Genomic DNA, 20,679 nt, shown 5'->3' on the forward strand with positions numbered 1-20,679 from the left:
AAGTCCCTGAAGATTTATGCTAAATCTACTCTGCCTGTGCTCTATCAATGGAACAACAAAGCCTGGATGATGGCACATCTCTTCAAAATATGGTTTACTGAGTATCTTAAGCATACTCTTGAGACCTACTGCTCAGAAGAAAAGATTCCTTTCAAAATATCGCAATACACCTGGTCACCCAAAAGCTCTAATGGAAATGGACAATGGAATTAATGTTGTTCTCATACCTATTAACACAACATCCATTCTGTAGCCTATGGATCAAGGAGTAATTTCAATTTTCAAAAAGTCTTATTACTTAAGAAATACATTTTGTAAGGCTATAGCTGCCATAGCTAGTGATTCTTCTGATGGATCTCGGCAAAGTACATTGAAAACCTTTTGCAAAGGAGTCACCATTCTAGATGCCATTAAGAACATTCATGATTCATGGGAAGAGGTCAAAATATAAACATTAACAGGAGTTTGGAAGAAGTTGATCCCAACCCTCATGAGTGACTTCGAGGGGGTTCCAACTTTGGTGGAGGCAGTAAACTGCAGATGTGGTGGAAAGAACTAGAGACCTAGAACTAGAAGTGGAGCCTGAAGATGCAACTGAATGGCTGCCATCTCCTATCAGATTTTAACGGATGAGGACCTGCTTATGGATGAGCAAAGAAAGTGGTTTCATGAGATGGAGCCTACTCCTGGTGAGGATGCTGTGAAGATTGTTGAAATGGCAACAGAGGATTTAGAATGTTACACAAACTTAGCTGAGGCAGTGGCAGAGTTTGAGAAGATCGATTCCAATTCTGGAAGAAGTTCTACTGTGGGTAAAATGCTATCAAACAGCATCACATGCTACAAGAAATTGTTTGTGAAAGGAAGAGTCAGTGAAGTGGCAAACTTCACTGTTGTCTTATTTTAAGAAATGGTCGCAGCCACCTCAGCCTTCAGCAACTACCACCCTGGTCAGCCAGCAGCCATCAGTATCGAGGCAAAACCACCCACCAGCAAAACAAGTACAACTTGCTAAAAGCTCAGATGATGGCTTGACTTTTTTTTTTTTAAGCAGTAAAGTATTTAAATTTTTTTAATGGTTATTTTTTTTTGAGAGAGAGAGAGAGAGACATAGAGATAGAAGGGGCGGAGGGGCAGATAGAGAGGAAGACACAGAATCCGAAGCAGGCTCCAGGCTCTGAGCTGTCAGCACAGAGCCTGACACAAGGATCAAACTCATGAGCCGTGGGGCCCCTGGGTGGCGCAGTCGGTTAAGCGTCCGACTTCAGCCAGGTCACGATCTCGCAGTCCGTGAGTTCGAGCCCCGTGTCAGGCTCTGGGCTGATGGCTCGGAGCCTGGAGCCTGCTTCCGATTCTGTGTCTCCCTCTCTCTCTGCCCCTCCCCCATTCATGCTCTGTCTTTCTCTGTCCCCCCAAAAAAAAAAAAAAAAAAAAACGTTGGGGAAAAAAAAATAAATAAAATAAATAAATATTTAAAAAAAAAAAAAAAACAACAAAAACTCACGAGCTGTGAGATCATGACCTGAGCCAAAATTGGATGCTTAAGTGACTGAGCCACCCAGGTGCCCCCAAAAAGTATTTTTAAATTAAGGTATGTACACTGGTTTTTTAGGCATTATGCTACGCACACTCAGTAGACTACAGTCATGTGTAAACATAACTCTTATATCCAGGAAAACAAAAATTTAATCTGACCTGCTTCATTGTAATACTCACTTTACTGCAGTGGTCTGGACCTGAACCTACATCTTTCAGATATGCCTGTAGTTCATATAAATGGCATTCCCCAATCCACAGAGCTATTTGCAGTGGCTTCCATATTTCTGGAAAATACTTTTCTAGACTACTTGTCTACTTCTAAATACTTGTCTATGTTGAAACAAGTTTCTAGGTTGAATTAAGAGCAATATAGGCAATGGGGCGCCTGGGTGGCTCAGTTGGTTAAGCATCCGACTTCAGCTCAGGTCATGATCTCACAGTCCATGAGTTCGAGCCCCACATCAGGCCTGTGCTGACAGCTCAGAGCCTGGAGCCTGCTTCAGATTCTGTGTCTCTCTTTTCTCTGCCCCTCCCCTGCTCATGCTCTGTCTCAAAACTAAATAAAAACATTGAACAGAAAAAAAGAGCAATATAGGCATAACTTTGCCAAAGATATATTGTAAAATCCCCAAGTTTAGAGGGGACATGACTACTGGGCCACAGATATTGTCTACAGTAATTAAGTACTGCTCCTATTAATGTTACTTGCTGTCCTTTTAGAAGTACTGGCTGTATGCAATGCCCAATGCTAAGTTATTTTCTTATGATATTGCTAAACTTTGCAATAATCTGCAAGGTTAATATTATCTCCAGTTTAAGATAAACAAACTGAGGCTCTGAGAAATGAGGTACTTGTCTGAGGTCACAAGGTCAGTAAGGTTAAAGCTGATATTTGAACCCAGGTCTGTCTGGTAGAAGGCCTGTGTTTCTTCTACTATTACTAAGAACCAAATAACCCCAAAGCCTTCACAAGTTTCTGAAAATATCAACAAATGACTTGAAAACAACCTATGAAACAAACGGTTCTTGTTAACTCAAGTACAACCAGTACTGCATTTAAAAGACAACATGGCCATAGAAAATGAATATAGTTTCTTGTTGAGGATGTGACAAGACAAAATGGCAGTTTTGCATAGTGGTTTAAAGAAATGATTCCAATTATTTTTGTCTCCTTACATTAGTATATTATTTGGGCATATACTCCAATAAATATAAAATATGCACATATTACCATACTAATATAGGATGTATGTTATAAAATATACACAAGAAATGCAATTCAAAAAGAATGAGATATAATAATTGTAATTCTAACATTTTTTCCCCACACCACAGTGGTTTGCCGTGTACACTTTAGAGACCACTGGTTGGAAAATGGACTCTGGAGGCTGGAAATATGCACTCCGGTTTTTGCCCTAGGACTTGCCAACTGAGTGATAGGTATATGGTTTAATTTTGTAAATCCTCTGTGTCTTGATCTATCAATAAAGATACACAGACCTACCTTGCTGAGTTACTATAAAGATTAAGTAAGATAATGTATGTGAAATACACAGCACATGGTAAGTGCTCAGTAAATTTTAGCCATGTTTATTATCTCTTGGCTTTCATGAGTGTAGGTTGTCCCGGTTTTCTTTTAACTTTTTGCTATTTATTTATTTGTTTATTTATTTTCTTTGCTCACATTTTTTCCTCCTTAAGCCCATGAGTGGGTACCTTCCTTGAGGCTTAGATCATGTTTTTAGGTCATGTCTCCAGGTCCTCATTCTCTTCTTGTAATACTCTCTCAGTTCTCTTTTACTGCACTTTTCAACTACTACCCTTAGTGGATGGATCCTGAATCTATATTTTCAGCACTGACTTTCAACAGAATCCAAGTCCTGTATTTTCTTTTTTTTTTTTTTTAATTTTTTTTTTAACGTTTATTTATTTTTGAGACAGAGAGAGACAGAGCATGAACAGGGGAGGCAGAGAGAGAGGGAGACACAGAATCTGAAACAGCCTCCAGGCTCTGAGCTGTCAGCACAGAGCCTGATGCGGGTCTCAAACTCACAGACCTTGAGATCATGACCTGAACCGAAGTCAGACACTTAACCAACTGAGCCACCCAGGTGTCCCCAAGTCCTGTATTTTCAAATGCTTTGTATGATGGCTCTACCTGTAAGTCTTCTTTTTTGGGGGGGGGGGGGTAGATATTTTTTTTAAAGATTTTTTATTATTATTTTAGAGAGAGAGGGAGTGAGCAAGCAGGGGAGAAGGGCAGAACGAGAGAGAGAGAGAGAGAGAGAGAGAGAGAGAATCCCCAGCACGCTCCACACTCAGTTTGGAGCCCAATATGGGGCTGGATCCCACGAGCCTGGAATCATGATGTGAACTGAAATCAAGAGTTGAATATTCAACGACTGAGCCACCCAGGCACCCTTCTACCTGTAAGTCTTAATGTTATTTGTGGTTTAGAAAGGCCAAAATCAATCTCAGCATCTTTTTCCGTAAATGAAATTCCTAACCTGCTTATTTAATTATTTATTTAATTAATTAATTAATCATATTTTTATGGTATTTTTAATAGTAGCAACACTACTTTCCTAAATCTCTTAGTTAGGAGACTTAGTATCATTTCTAACCTTACTCATCAAAACTTTCATGTCTCCAAGCTATCAGCACTGCCTATGGATTTGGTCTTTGAAATACCACTCAGACTCCCCTTCTTTCAGTTCCCACTGTCGTTGTGTAAGCCACACATTAGCATAAGTGATTAAGAGCATGAATTTTAGAATCAGATCATCCTGAATATGAATCCAGGATCTGCCATCTATTAATTTTTGTCCTTTGAGCAAATGGTTCATTTTCTCTGAGCCTCAGTTTCCTCAACTGTAAAGTACAAGACTCTCTATCTTTGTAGTTTAGTTATTTCTTAATTAAAAAAATAACTGCTAAATAGCTTTTGAAAAGTCTTAATAATTTAGAAAATCACTTTATAATTTTGGTGTGATATATGACAAAGAGATTATCTGAAGTTAAAACCTTTATTTTATCAAATATTATATGGGAAAATTTATGTTTAATAAAATCGTTGTAATATTTGGCCTCACTCAACATAAAAAATGACATTCTTTTAACTTTACTTTAAATAAATTATATTAGGAAGAAGACAATTTTGACAAATAAAATATTGTATTATGCTTGGTTTGGTCATGATGTATATGAAAATATGGAAAAATCCTGAATTACTAGCTCAATATTAAATGCAGAGAAAAACTTGGCTTTTTAAATTCTTGCATTTTGTACTGAAATACTTGTATTCTGCATTTAAACAAATGAAATGGTTTACTTTAATATATTTTGTGTTTTGTTTCAGACTACAGTGTAAGTGCTTCTCCCTACATAACACAATGAAGTAATGGATAGACTCATATATGTAATCACCATTGTATTTTGTCTTTTACTCTTAGGTTCTGAAATATTAGAGACAGTTTGAAATTTACGTAAGACTTTTTCAACTTTGAATAAAATTGCATTTTTTTAATTAAAAGACTTAAAAAAAACAATTTTAGGGGCATCTGGGTGGCTCAGTCAGTTAAGCACCCACGTGTGAGCAGGGAGGGGCAGAGAGAGAGGGAGACATAGAATCTGAAGCAGGCTCCAGGCTCTGAGCTGTCAGCAGAGAGCCCAATGTGGGGCTCGAACTCACGAACTGTGAGATCATTACCTGAGCCGAATTTAGGCACTTAACCGACTGAGCCACCCACGCGCCCCAACAGTAGCCCATTTTAAAGGAAAAAATATTTGAATTATGTTTTTCCCCCAAATAGAAGCAAACACCACTCTATTCCAAAAGATGTGAAGTCCTAGAAAGTTTTCATAAAATTCACTTGTGAAATGTTGAAAAGTATCACCAAACAAAGTGGATCTTTGGCATACTTTTTCTTGCCCTAGGTTCTCAAAATATAGTTGCTGATTCAATGAATGAGTGAATAAATTAATCTTTGAGAACAAAAACTCAGATACTACCTTTGTCTACATGAAAGTAAGCTTCTCAATTGTTGATAGTATTTCTCCTAATGAATCAACTAAATCAATTTTTTCCCTATAATTATATACACATGTGAATCTTCCTCTGTCCATTGACTTAAAGTCCCTTACCTAAATGATTACTCTGTTAAAAAGGACTTGTGCCTGCCTTTGATAAGCAAAGACATATTCACCAAGTCAAACTGCCCAGTGAGCTTGCTTTAAACTCCCTGTTCCTGGGGTGCCTGGGTGGTTTAGTTGGTTAAGCATCTCACTCTTGATTTTGGCTCAGGTTATGATTTCATACACAGTTCATGAGATTGAGTTCCGCGTTGGACTCTGGGCTGACAGTGTGGAGCCCGCTTGGGATTCTCTCTTTCTCTCTAGGAATAAATAAATAAACTTAAAAAAAAAAATACTCCCTGTTCCTAACTATCAGTACTTTTGACTGGCCTATTCTTTATGAAGATAATGTCAGAAGGCCTGCACTCCGTAATTCAGATCACACTGTCAGAAACCAGGAAGCAAAGTACTAAAGACATAAAATTTTTAAAAATTTTTCGTAAAAAGAAAAGAAATAGAATATCATAGCTGGAACACAAACTGGATTCACAGAAACTAAAGGATGGAAAAAAACTTGGGAGGTTATCTGACCCAGATTAATGCCAAACCTGTAATTATTTCCACAGCCTCTTGACAAGTGATTTTTAAAGTTGGGCAGTTGAACTTGAATGTTCTTGCGAGCATTTCTTGGGATAGGCACCTAGTAGTTATGAGGCAGCCCTTTTCGTTATGGGAAGGCTTAATAACTGGGAAGTCCTTTCTAATATTGGGTTCAACTTTCCTTCCCTATTCTGCCTACAGCGAAAATGTAAAATAATTTTTTTTTTTTTTTATCCATTAAACATTTATTGAACACACTGCATTATCACAGAATCTAGATTAGGTCGTTATAGGAAAAAAGGATAGATAACTGTACTTCACTAACATTTAACATGGAAATACTTTCTGGGCAGAGCTTTAAACAGACTAGGGGACTGGGGGACAAAAACTGGAATGGGTCCCACCATGGAGATGTTCTAGAAACTACTACTACTACTGCCCCCTTTTGGTTGGACTCCTAAAGGGCTATATCAGAGTATGTGTGAACAAGCCTCATAGGACTAAATCCTTTTAGAATCACCCCAAATTCTCATTATATTAGGTGATTAAATGTATTCAACAGCCAATTAGGCATAGCTGAAAAGAGAACAAGGGAACTAAAACAGCAGAAGAAAATATCCAGAATGAAGCAAGGGGAAGTGAGGGGGAGGAAAAGTACAGAACATAGCAAAAGAGAAATATAAGAGAATGGTTAGAAAGTTCTAGAGTAAGAGAGAAAATGAAGAAGCAATCTTTGACAATATAATAGCTAAGAATTTTCCAAACTCACAAATAATATCAAGTCTCAGATTCAAGAAGCAATCTAAAAGCCAAGCAGAATAAACAAAAAACTCAGATCTAAGCATATTATAGTAAAACTGCTAAATGTTTAGAAAGACAAAAAGACCAAATCAAAACAAACAAACAAAACCTTTAAAGCAGCCAGAGAAAAAGAAACGAAAGATTCTCTTCAGAGTAGCAACAAAAAACAGCTGTATTTTCTTTTTTTTAATTTTTTTTTTTTTTAACGCTTATTTATTTTTGAGACAGAGAGAGACAGAGCATGAACGGGGAAGGGTCAGAGAGAGGGAGACACAGAATCCGAAACAAGCTCCGGGCTCTGAGCTGTCAGCACAGAGCCCGACGCGGGGCTTGAACTCATGGACCGCGAGATCATGACCTGAGCGGAAGTCAGCCGCTTAACCGACTGAGCCACCCAGGCGCCCCAAGCAGCTGTATTTTCAAAAGAAACAATGAAGCTAGAAAACAATGAAATGCTATCTTTAAAGTGTCAATACAAAATAACTGCCAGCCTTGGTTTCTATATGCAATAAAAATATCATTCAAAAATTAAGAGTAAATGCAGATATTTTCAAACAAAAACTGACAGAATCCGTCATCAGAGATTCTATACTAAAATATGAAAGAACATTCTTTAGGTAGAAGGAAAATTATCCAAGATAGAAGTTGTTCCAGAGGAACAAATGAAGAACAATGAAGTGGTAAATATATGGGTCAACCTAAATGAATAGTGACCATATAAAAGAATACTAAAAGTATTTTGTGGTATTTAAAAAAAAGATTAGTCATGAGGCAGGGACTTGAAGTTCAATTGTTTTAAGGTCTTGTTCAGGAAGTGGCAGAAATACTGAATTCTATGAGACATTAAGTTAAGGATGCGTGTGGTGATCCCTAGAACAGGTGTCAGCAAATTTTTTCTGTAAAGGACCAGATAATGAATATTTTAGGCTTTTCGGGCCATATGGTCTTATAGCATGAAAGCAGCCATAAAACTGGCAGTGGGGCCTGGGGAGAATCTACAGGAGGAGGGCAAGCCAATAAAGTTACCGTGTCCAGTTAGTCCTTGGGACCCGCAACTGGGACCTCCATCCTTCTGGGCCTTCTGAGCAGCATGTGTGAGGAGCGTCTGTCCACCAGATCCTGTCCCCTACTGGCCAAGAGTTGCCCCTGGCATATCACCTCCCCCATACTTTCACACTGTGTATGGGTGAGTCCCTGGGCAGGAAGCCAGACACACCCAGTGAGTAATCACACATTACAATGGCACGAAACTGGTCACAGCAGCAATGGCCAAGTAAAAGTTGGGCTGCGAGAATATAAGATAGGGCATCAGAGGTACTTGATACAGTTGCACTCTTGAAATAGAAAGATACAGAAATGCTAAAAGCAAAAGGATGGAAAAAACATACCATGGAAACATTAGCCAATAGAAAGGTGGTAAAACTATATAAATATCAAACCCAATTTGACATTTAACCGGCAAAGGAAAAAATAAACTGAAAGTATCGAGAGTGGACTTTGAAAGTTCTCATCATGAGAAAAACAGGTTTTGTAACTATGTATGGTGATAGATATTAACTGGATTTATTGTGATCATTTGGCATTTATAATTATGGAATCATTATGCTGTATACCTGAAATGAATTAATGATATGCCAATTATACCTCAATTAAAACAACTGAAAAAAATAAATAAAATGCCTAATAATATATTTCCTACCAAAAAAAACAGGCAAAATAAACAGACATTTCTTAAAAGACATACAAATGGCCAACAGGTACATAAAAAGGTGTTTAGCATCACTAATCATCAGGCAAATGCAAACCAAAACCACATCGAGATATCACTTCATACCTGTTAGAGTAGCTATTACCAAAAGACAAAAGATAGCAAGTTTTGGGAAGGATATGGAGGAAAGGGAACCCTTGTGCACTGTTGGTGGGAATGTAAATTGGTACAGTCACTGTGGAATACAGTACAGATAGCCCTCAAAAAAAAAGTTAAAAATAGCACAACTTCATAATCCAGAAAACCCACTTCTGGGTATATATATATAAAGGAAACAAAATCAATATCTCAAAGAGATATCTGCACTCCCACACTTATTTAGCTTTAAAAAAGTAGGAAATCCTACCATCGTGACAACATGGATGAATCTGGAGGATGTTATATTAAATGTAATAAGCCAGACACAGAAAGACAAACACCGCGTGATCTCACTTACACGTGGAATCAAAAATAGTCAAACTCACAAAAGAAAACAGTAAAACGGTGGTTGTCAAGGGCTGGGTGGAGAGGGAAATGAGGACATGTTGCCCAAAACATACAGGGAATCAGTTATGCAAGATGAGTAAGTTCCGAAGATCTCTAGAACAGCAATGTGACTATCGTTAACAGTAGCAATTAATATTGGTACAATTAATATACCTGAATTTTCGCTAAGATGGTACATCTTAAGTGTTCTTACCACAAAAAGGAAAAAACAAGAAGAAAGGAAAAGAACAAAACGAACAAATAAATGGTAGCTATCTGAGGTGGTGGATATGTTAGCTAGATTGTGGTTATTATTTCACAATGTATACATATATTGAAACATCAAGTTGTGTACCTTAAATAGACACAATTTTTATTTGTCACTTATACTTCAATAAAGGTGAAAAAATCTGAAAAAAACATCAGACAAGTATAGACTTTAGAGAGAGAAGTATTACTAGAGTTAAAGAGTGTCATTTCATTATGATAAAAGGTTTAATTATCTAGGAAGAAATAATAGCCTTAATTTGCATGATCCAATAATATAGGTTCTCAGTATTCAAAGCTGAATTTAAACAGAACTGAAAGAAGACGGTCAAAAATCCACAATCATAGTGGGAGATTTTAATATATCTTTCCAAGTAACTGACAGAACAAGTAACCAAAAAATCAGTATGGATAGAGGAGAACTTAATACGATTAACAACTATATATATATGTACATAAATATATATATATATTTATGTACATATATATATTTATGTACATATATACATATACATGTATATATAGTTGTGTGTGTGTGCATGTGTATACATACACACACAAAACACTACAACTACCAAGTTGAATCTAAAATCTTTTAAAATACACACAGAAAATTTATAAAAGTTGACCATATTCTGAGCCATAAAGGAAGTTTAAATACATTTCAGATGTTTGAAACTCACATGCAGATTACCTTTAGTAACTACAGTGGAAGTAAGCTCTGCACAAATAATAAAAATATAAATTAAAAAATCCTCATGTTTGGAAGTTAAACAATACACTTTAACATAATTCCTGGGTCAAAGAAATCACAGTGGAAATAGAAAATATTTTAGATTAAATGATAATAAATTATGACATTTCAAAACTTATGGGATGTAGCTACACCCATAGTTACAGGAACATTTATTGCCTTAAATGAATATATTGGGGGAAAAAGAAGTTGAAATTAGTGATCTAAGCATCCACCTCAAAATGATAAAAAAAAATTAGGCCTTTTTAGGTCAACTAAAAAGTTGAAAGAAGAAAAAGATACAGATAATAGCAGAAAAAATATATAAAGTAAACATACACCTAAGGGATGATTCCTTGGAAAGACTAATAAAATTGATAATCCTGGTGAAACAAATCAAGAAAAAGAAAGAAGGTAAAAATAAATATTGGTAATAAGAGGGAATATATTCCTAAATATCTTAAAGAATTTAAGATGATAAAGGATATTAAGAACAACTTAATGAAAACAAGTTGCAAAATTATTTGAAATGAACTGATTTCTAGAAAAACACAACTTCCTTAAGCTGACAAAAGAATAAACAGAAAATCAGATGTTAAATCCATACTCAAAACCCTCACACAAAGAAAATTCAAAATCTGATGGCTTTACCAGTGAATTAATTGTACCAGACACCAAGCTAACAGAAAACCTTCTACTAAATATAAAAGGAATGACAACTGGGGCATCTGGGTGACCCTGTCAGTTAAGCTCAGGTCATGATCTCATGGTTCGTGAGTTCAAGCCCTGCATGGGGACAGGGTGGAGCCTGCTTGGGATTCTCTCTCTCTCTCTCTCTCTCTCTCTCTCTCTCTCTCTGTCCCTCCTCCCCTAAGATAAGTAAACTTAAAAAAAAAAAGAAGGAATGAATACTTCTCAATTCATTCTGTTAGGCTGGCATAATCTTGAATCCAAAGCCTGACAAAGACATTAAAAGAAAGAAAAATTATAGACGTATCTAACTCATGACCATAGATGCAAAAAATCTAAGTAAAATATCAGCAAATGAATCCATCAATATATAAAAAAAATTATGTACACCATGACCAATTTGGGTTTATTCCATGCTGGAAAAATTGGTTTTCCTTTCAAAAATCAAGCAATGTAATTTATCAAATGAACAAAATAGAAGAGAAATATCAAAAGATCATTTTAACAAATAAATAAATATGGGGAAAACATTCGGTTAAACTTAACATTCATTCATGATATTTTCAAAAAATTCTTTTTGTATTTGAGAGAGAGAGAGGGAGAGAGAGAATCTTAAGAAGGCTCCATGCTCAGAGCAGAGCAACATAGGGCTTGATCCCACAATCAGGGGATCATGAACTGAGCTGAAATAAAGAATTGGATGCTCAACTGAGCTACCCAGGTGCCCCACTCATGATAAATACTCTTATCAAACTAGGAATTCAGCAGAAAATCCATAATTTGATAAAGGATAAATACATAAAATTTATAGCAAGCACCATTCTTAATAAAGAAATGCTGAAAATTTTCCCTTGTGTTGAAATAAAGATGCCTATCATAATAATTTCTAGTTAACATTGTAATGGAGACTTTAGACAGTACAATAAGACATGAAAAAGAATTAAAACATAGGATTGGACAGAAAGAAATATAACAGTCATTTGAGACAATGTGATTGTACATGTAAAAAATCCAAAAGAATTTAAAAGCGATTAGAATAAATACGCAAAGTCTCTGCCTACAAAAGCAGTATACAAGAATCAATTTTATTCCTATATAATTAGGAACAATTTAAAAATGAATTTCAAATGCTACTGAACAGAGCTTTAATGTGATATTGCTTGAGAAAGACTCCACCAGCCATTGTTGGCTTTCCAAGAAAAGCTACACTCCTGAGGGGCATATGCCAAGGAATGTCAGGAGATTCAGGAAGCTGGAGCAGCAAGGAAATAGTTTCTACTCTAGACCCTCCAGAAGGAAATACAGCCCTACGGACATATTCACATTAGCCTGGGTGAAGAAGGAGGCCCAAAGGAAGGAATTCTGGAAGATATGCCTGTTGATCCTGACAATGACGGTGTATAAATGCCTTCTGAGGAAGGGTATCAAGACTAGGAACCCAGAGCCTAAGAAATACTTTCGTTCCCAGTTTCTTGAGACCTACTAACAGATGTTCCATCCTGTACAAGTATTCAGTTCCAATGTACCCAGTCATGACATTTTTCTCAAAGTTTTTTTTTTAATTTTATTTAAATCCAAGTTAGTTAACATGTAGCATAATAATGGTTTCAGGAGTAGAATTTGGGAATTCATCACTTACATACAACACCCAGTGCTCATCCCAACAAGTGCCCTCCTTAATGCCCATCACCCATTTAGCCCATCCCCTCACCAGCAACCCTGTTTGTTCTCTGTATTTAAGAGTCTCTTAGGGTTTGCCTCCCTCTCTGTTTCTATCTTATTTTTCCTTCCTTTCCCCTATGTTCATCTGTTTTGTTTCTTAAATTCCACATACGAGTGAAATCATATGGTATTTGTCTTTCTCTGACTGATTTCACTTAGCATAATACATTCTGGATCCATCCTGTTGTTGCAAATAGCAGGATTTCATTCTTTTTTTATAACTAATAGTCCATTATGTACGTATATATGTATGTGTGTGTGTGTGTGTGTGTATATATATATATATATTTATATATATTTATATATATATATATTTATATATATTTATATTTTATATAAATATTTTATTTTATTTTATATAAATATATATATTTATTTATTTAATTTATTAATTTAAATTTAAATTAATTAATTAATTAATAAATTTAAATTAATTTATTTTATATAAATATGTGTGTGTATATATATATATGTGTGTGTATATATATATATATTTATATATATTTATATATATATATATATTTATATATATTTATATTTTATATAAATATTTTATTTTATTTTATATAAATATATATATTTATTTATTTAATTTATTAATTTAAATTTAAATTAATTAATTAATTAATAAATTTAAATTAATTTATTTTATATAAATATATATATTTATTTATTTTATATAAATATATATATATTTTATATAAATATATATATATATATTTTTTTATATATATATATATATTATATTTTATATATATATATATATTTATATATATATATAAATATATATATATTTAAAATATAAATATATATATTTATATATATATTTATATTTTATATATATATATATATTATATATATATAATATATATATTATATATATATATAATATATATATAATATATATATATTTTATATATATATATATTTATATATATATATATATCACATCTTCTTTACCCATTCATCACTTGATGGATATTTGGGCTGTTTCGATAATTTGGCTATTGTTGATAGCACTGCCATAAACACTGGGGTGATGTGCCTCTTCGAATCAGCATTTTTTGCATCCTTTGGATAAATTCCTGGTAGTGCAATTGCTGGATCATGGGGTAGCTCTATTTTCAATTTGTTGAGGAATTTCCATACTGTTCTCCAGAGTGGCGGTGCCAGTTTGCATTCCCACCAGCAGTGCAAAAGGGTTCTCCTTTCTCTGCATCCTCCCCAACATCTGTTTTTTCCTAGTCATTAATTTCAGCCATTCTGACAGGTGTGAGCTGGTGCCTCATTGTGGTTTTGATTTGTATTTCCATGATGATGAGTGATGTTGAGCATATTTTCATGTGTCTGTTTGCCATCTGGATGTCTTCTTTGGAAAAATGTCTGTTCATGTCCTTTGCCCATTTCTTCACTGGATTATTTGTTTTTTGGGTGTTGAGTCTGAAAGTTTATAGATTTTGTATACTAACCCTGTATCAGATATGTCATTTCAAATATCTTCTCCCATTCCATCGGTTGCCTTTTAGTTTTGTTGATTGTTTCCTTAGCTGTGCAGGTTTTATCTTGATGAGGTCCCAATAGTTCATTTTTGCTTTTGTTTCCATAGACATGTCTAGTAAGAAGCTGCTGTTGCTGAGGTCAAAGAGCTTGTTGCTTGTTTTCTTCTCTAGAATTTTGATGGTTTCCTGTCTTACATTGAGGTCTTTCATTCATTTTGAGTTTATTTTTGTGTATGGTATAAGAAAGTAGTCCAGGTTCATCCTGCATGTCGCTGTCCGGTTTTCCCAACACCATTTGCTGAAGAGACTGTCTTTCTTCCATTGGATATTCTTTCCTGATTTGTCAAAGATTACTTGGCCATACATTTGTGAGTCCATTTCTGGGTGTTTCATTCTATTCTATTGATCTCTGTGTCTCTTTTTGTGTCAGTACCATGCTGTCTTGATGATTGCAGCTTTGTAATACAGCCTGAAGTCAGGAATTGTGATGTCTCCAGGTTTGGTTTTCTTTTTCAACATTACTTTGGCTATTTGGGGTCTTTTCTAGTTCCATACAAATTTTAGAATTCTTTGTTTTATCTGTGTGAAGAACGCTGGTGGTATTTTGATAGGGATTGAACTGAATGTGTAGATTGCTTTGGGTAGTATCCACATTAACAATATTTGTTCTGCCAATCCATGAATGTGGAATGCTTTTCCATTTCTCTGTGTCTTCTTCAATTTCTTTCATAAGCTTTCTATAGTTTTCAGTGTACAGATCTTTTACCTCTTTGGTTAGGTTTATTCCTAGGTATTTTATGGACTTTGGTGCAATTGTAAATGGGGTCAATTTCTTGATTTCTCTTTCTGCTGCTTCATTATTGGTGTATAGAAATGCAACTGGTTTCTGTATGTTGATTTTACACCCAGCAATTTTGCTGAGTTCATATATCAGTTCTAGCAGTTTTTTGGTGGAGTCTTTGGATTTTCCATGGAGAGTATCATGTCATCAATGAAGAGTGAAAATTTGACTTCTTCCTTGACAGTTTGGATGCCTTTTATTTCTTTTTGTTGTCTGATTGCTGAGGCTGTGACTTCCAACACTATGTTGAACAACACTGGTGAGAGTGGACATCTTTGTTGTGTTCCTGACCTTAGGGGGAAGAAATGTTTTAGTTTTTCTGCATTGAAGATGATATTAGCTGTGGGTGTTTTGTATATGGCCTTTATGATCTTGAGGTATGTTCCTTCTATATCTACTTTCTTGAGGATTTTTATCAAGAAAGGATACTATAGTTTCTCAAATTTTTATAGTGTGTTTTAAACTCTTTCATTAGCAATTATTGAAGTTATCTGTACCTGCCCCTAACTCAGCATTTCAGTGATTCCCTCTCACTGAAGTGAATACATGGTAGCATGGTCCTTGTGTGCTGTGTGGATATTGTGGCTTCAAATCTAAAATGTTAAATTAAAACACTTATGTGACTGCCATTTATTTCTAAATCTTCACTATTTTTTTGTTGCTGTTGTTGAGAATTTGTGATCTACTATCATATATTATAAGATTTCTAGGGGCTCCTGACAGGCTCAGTCAGAAGAGGATGTGACTCTTGATCTCAGAGTCATGAGTTTGAGCCCCACCTTGGGTGTGTAGAAATTACTTAAATTAAGAAGAAAAGATTGGTAGGTGTCTTTTAATTATTTTTTCTCAGAATAATGATGTGTTGTGAAATTTGTTAATATATACAATACTTAAAAACATGTGAACATGAAACTATGCACCATAAATATTAACTGAAATTTTACTGTTTTGTGATGTTTTTATTAACTTGTGTTTATATATAAATGATGAAAACTAAAATGTTATCTCATTGAAAAATACAAATTCTACTTAACCAAAAAATCAGTTAATCACCTAGAAGAAAAAAACCTAATGAAAAAGGATACAAGAATATAACCTAGACCTTGGCAGAAATAAAATGAAGTATATACCATATTAATGAATGGGACACTTAATATTATAAAGTACATCAATGCCCTCCAATTGATCTATAGATTTAATGTAATCTCTAAATGTCAGCATGTTTATTAAAAGTTTTGTGTTTTATGGGAATTGAAAAATAGACCAAAATTTATTTGAAAATGCAAAGGGCCAAGAATAATCAAGGAAATCTTCAAGAAAATCTTGAAGAAAAAGGACAAACTGATAGAACTTATTGTAAGATAATGTGACTCATTATAAATCCACAGTAATTAAGACAGTGAGGTGCTGGGTTTTAAGGAAGACTAGTAAACTACTGGCACACAGAGAGAACTCAGAAACAGATCCACTGCCCAAATATATGGGCATATGATTTATGACAAAGGTGGCTCTGCAATGTAGTGGAGGAAAGCACGGTCTTTTCAATGAATGGTACTCATACAATTGGATGTTCATGTAGAAAATGATGACTCTTGGGGTGCTTGGATGGCTCAGTTGGTTGAGCATCTGACTCTTGATTTCAGCTCAGATCATATCACAGTTGTGGGATTGAGCCCTGCTTAAGATTTTCTCTCTCCCTCAGCCCCTCTCCCTCACTTGCATGCATGCTCTCTCTCTACAATAAATAGATTTTTTAAAAAAAATTTAATGTTTATTTATTTTTGAGAGAGAGAGAGAGAGAGAGTGAGGCAGAGAGAGAGGAAGACACAGAATCCAAAGCAGGCTCCAAGCTCTGAGCTGATAGCACAGAGCCCAACACAGGGCCTGAACTCACGAACCACAAGATCACAACCTGAGCCAAAGTTGGAGGCTTAACCGACTGAGCCATCCAGGCACCCCAATAAATAGAAGTTTTAAAAAAATTTAAAAAGAAAAGAAAATGATGAGTCTTAACTCTCTATGGTAGGATATGCAAAATTCAATCCAAGTGGATGTTCAGATCTAACTGAAAAGTAAAATGATAAAGATTTTAGAAGGTAACTTATAATAAAATAACTTCTAGACCTTAGGGTAGATACAAATTTCTTAAATAGGACCTAAAAATTAACCATAAAGAAGAAGTTTAATAATTGAGTGGCTTTAACATAAAAAAAACCACTTTTACTTATTAAATACACTATTAAAAAAATGAAAATATCAGTGGGAGAAGATACTTACAACACATACAATCAATAGAGGGCTTGTTTTGAAAATATAAAAAGTATTCTTACAAATCAATAAGAAAAACAGAAAATAGCAAAATGGGCAAAAGGCTTGAACTGGCATTTTTACAAAAGAGGATATCCAAATAATAAACTAAAGAGGTCCCTACCTCATTAATAATCCAGGTAATGCAAAATGAAAAAAACACATCCCCAGAATGGTTAAAATTCAAAAGACCAACAATACCAGTATTAACAAGAATATACATCAACTGGAGCAAGTTCATGATAACTCATAGACTAGTACACTCATATTCTGTGTACCTATTATATGCTAGATTCTATTCTACGTACCAAGGACTAACAATGAGCACAAATCAGGTATGTCCTTGGCCTGATGCAGCTTGTAGCCAATTGGCAGAGACAAACTTTAATCAAAACATTTTCACAAATAAATATAAAACTGTAACTGTATTAAGTTTCACAACATAGAGGTGGAGTTGTTACTATGAGAACATATAATAGGGAAATTCAACCTTATTGTGGAGTTCATGGAAGGCTCCTATGAGGAAATGGCAATTGAGCAGAGACCTGAAGATGAGGAAGGAATAACCAGAGAAAGAGGGAAGAGTGGTCTTTCCAAGACAACAAATTCACAGAGAAGGGAAGACACATGGCTTAGGAGGAATGCAACACCAAAATTTTATGTGAAGTATATAGCTCACAAGATGAGAATCTTATAGACATTATCCTCCTACACAGAAGATCATCTAAATAGGTAGGCATTTTTTTCTTTTTCCAGGAGAGGGAAAGCAACCCATGTCGTGATGAAGATTTCTCCTGTCAGTTTGACATTTATAAGTGGAAGAATCTAGACACTGGAAAGGATGAACTGGACCCTGGCAAATATGAGCTCTATGTCTGTTTTGTTCACTCTCTTTTCCCAAATAACATGAATGGGCTCTGCATGGTTATATGGTTATAAACTCTACGACCTGAGCTGTTAAGACCCTTGGGTTTACAGAAAAGAACAAAAAAATGGAGAATGTTAATTTGTAAGAGAAGTGAATTGAAGACACTTTTTCCATTTTTCCCCATCCCTCTCTCTACACTTTTGAGGAGAAGTATGGCTAAAGTTGGTCAGATCAAGACTTTTCACTGAGCTACCGTATTAGGTGATGTAGAGTGCCTAGTACTGTAGTACTAGGTAGGGGTATGTTTTCTCTCACCTACGATCCTGTCTTTTATTTCAAAGAGGCAGGAGAAGTAATACCCATCTCTATTTCTGCTGCTCACCTTACTCTTTGAACTTGCTTCTTTCTAAGCAGTTAGAGAGATCTGCTGGACTTAACTGTCAGAAAGCCTACATTGGGCTGCTCTAAGCACCAGCCCAATTCATGCTTTTCTGTCCTCTTCTCCTCCATTGGCATTCTCTGGATTTATGTTTCTGTAACAGTGGTGGGACAATGTGAGACTTGTGGGGAGTAGGATTAGGGTTGGAAGAGGTCTTCTAGTCTGTTTTGGTTCTAGGCTCCAGGCTGCCAGTACCCTACATAAAAGGAACTCTCCATGGAGTTCAGATGGTACTCTTGGGCTCCACTGGGTTTAGAGACAAAGTTTCATAATAAAATAATTTTTTTTTGCTGTCAATTGCTGTCCCTGCATGTTTCTTATTTAAAGATTATGCTGGAGGACTGACAGACTGAGGATAGCATTTGTTGTTTCCCAAATAAAATTTTAATCTCTCATATTTCCAATGATTAGTCTGGGTATCAGACCCTGATTAGAAAGAGGAGAAAGACAATTTTCCCAACCTTAAGGAGCTCATAGTCTAATAGTCGAGCAAAGAGACAATTATAACACAATATGATCAGCACAATGTTTAAAAAAAATATGGGAATAAATAGGAGGGCCACTTCCATATGGCAATTCTTATAATACCTGATATCAGTTAACATACCACCCTGGGTCTTCTTTTCTCCAAGACAAATTGCATCCCCTTTCCCAAGATTGTTACAACTAATGAAATTACATGAATTAAATTAAATCTGATAACAATATGAAAGACACTCTACAGCCATGGTACTGAAAGAGCAATCCTTGCACTAATTGCCCTGAGATGGGCATCCCCTGGAATTGCTAGAAATGCAAATCAATGAGCCCCACTCTGTTCTACTGAATCAGAATCTCTGGAGATGGGACCCAGGAAAGTGTGTTTTAACCTGTACTTTACAGGAAGTCCTATACAGAAATGAGTGCTCAGAATGGGCACAGGGCCTTCAAATCCAAAGTGGATAATATGATTAAGTCAAAAATGAAAGAAACTAATTTAAGAAGAAACTAGTACATGAAACCTTATTTTTACAGTTTGGGCATTTCTTGATAAAAAGCTATATTCTACGCTTTTCAATGATCCTGTGGTAATCTCTTATAGCCTCCAATGCATTCATTTCCAAGACTTTAATTACCCAGTGATCTATTACTCTTTTTTTTCATAGCTTGTCACAAACCAAATTAATCACATCTGGTGAACAGAGTATATTATGAATGGTTTAAGGAGATATCTTTAGTTCATGAAAAGTACCTTTCTGTGGTTTGGTTTTTATGGTACAAATCTTCATTCCAATAAAACAACTGGGATACATTAGGCTGCCAAGATGTAGGAATTTAATGAAGAGGAAAAGATTAAGGTTTTATTTAATATCTACCAGGTTGGTAATATGGAAATGAATGTAAATTACAGCACTATTTTTTCCAAGATGTCTTTTCCCCACCACTAATTTTATTATATATGTATCTACTTCTTCATTTGTTTAAGTCATTCACCTAATATGTATTAAGATCCCTTTATGAGCCAAAGTTGAAGTTCTGGAAGGGTAGGCTGGACTAGATGGGTAGACATTGTCTTCCACGCTAAATAGTTGGGGTTTTATCTTATAAACATGGGAGTATTATACTTTGTTTCATGCCTTAGAATGAATGCCAATGGTAGTGCAGGGACAGACTGGATGGAGGCAAGTGCATCATCTGGAAGAGCTAATGAACCTGAATTGTCCACATTGAAGCACTCCTTATAAATGAAGAGGTCAAATAAATGTAAAACATGGTCATTATTCTTAACATTCTCATTATAGATTTGCTCGATCTTACTGGTCATTTAGAAAACAGGGGGAACTATTATTCGTACCTGCATTAGGCAAACAGCCTGAAATAAAACAAAGACTTTGAGACTGGATGGAAGAGAGGGATGAATGCAAATGGGCAGTGTTCAAAAATACGTAAGTTGTTTATATACCTGAGGGATGAGCCATGCCTGCCTGATTCATAGTGGTCAGTTTATGGACTCTTCATTACTAGTGCATGTGATGCATGACTAATTAGACCACAGAAAACAGTGTCTTTTAAGAAACAAATGGTTA

The 20,679-nt window shown here is 35.2% G+C and overlaps 1 protein-coding gene across 3 annotated transcripts in view; it reads right to left on the reverse strand.

Annotated features, from left to right (window-relative positions):
• Positions 1-20,679, reverse strand: part of AK5 (adenylate kinase 5) — a 264,187-nt gene that overhangs the window by 199,934 nt on the left and 43,574 nt on the right. The window lies entirely within an intron of this gene.

This window comes from Neofelis nebulosa, chromosome 2, assembly GCF_028018385.1.
Source record: "Neofelis nebulosa isolate mNeoNeb1 chromosome 2, mNeoNeb1.pri, whole genome shotgun sequence".
In the NCBI taxonomy this organism is placed as follows: domain Eukaryota; kingdom Metazoa; phylum Chordata; class Mammalia; order Carnivora; family Felidae; genus Neofelis; species Neofelis nebulosa.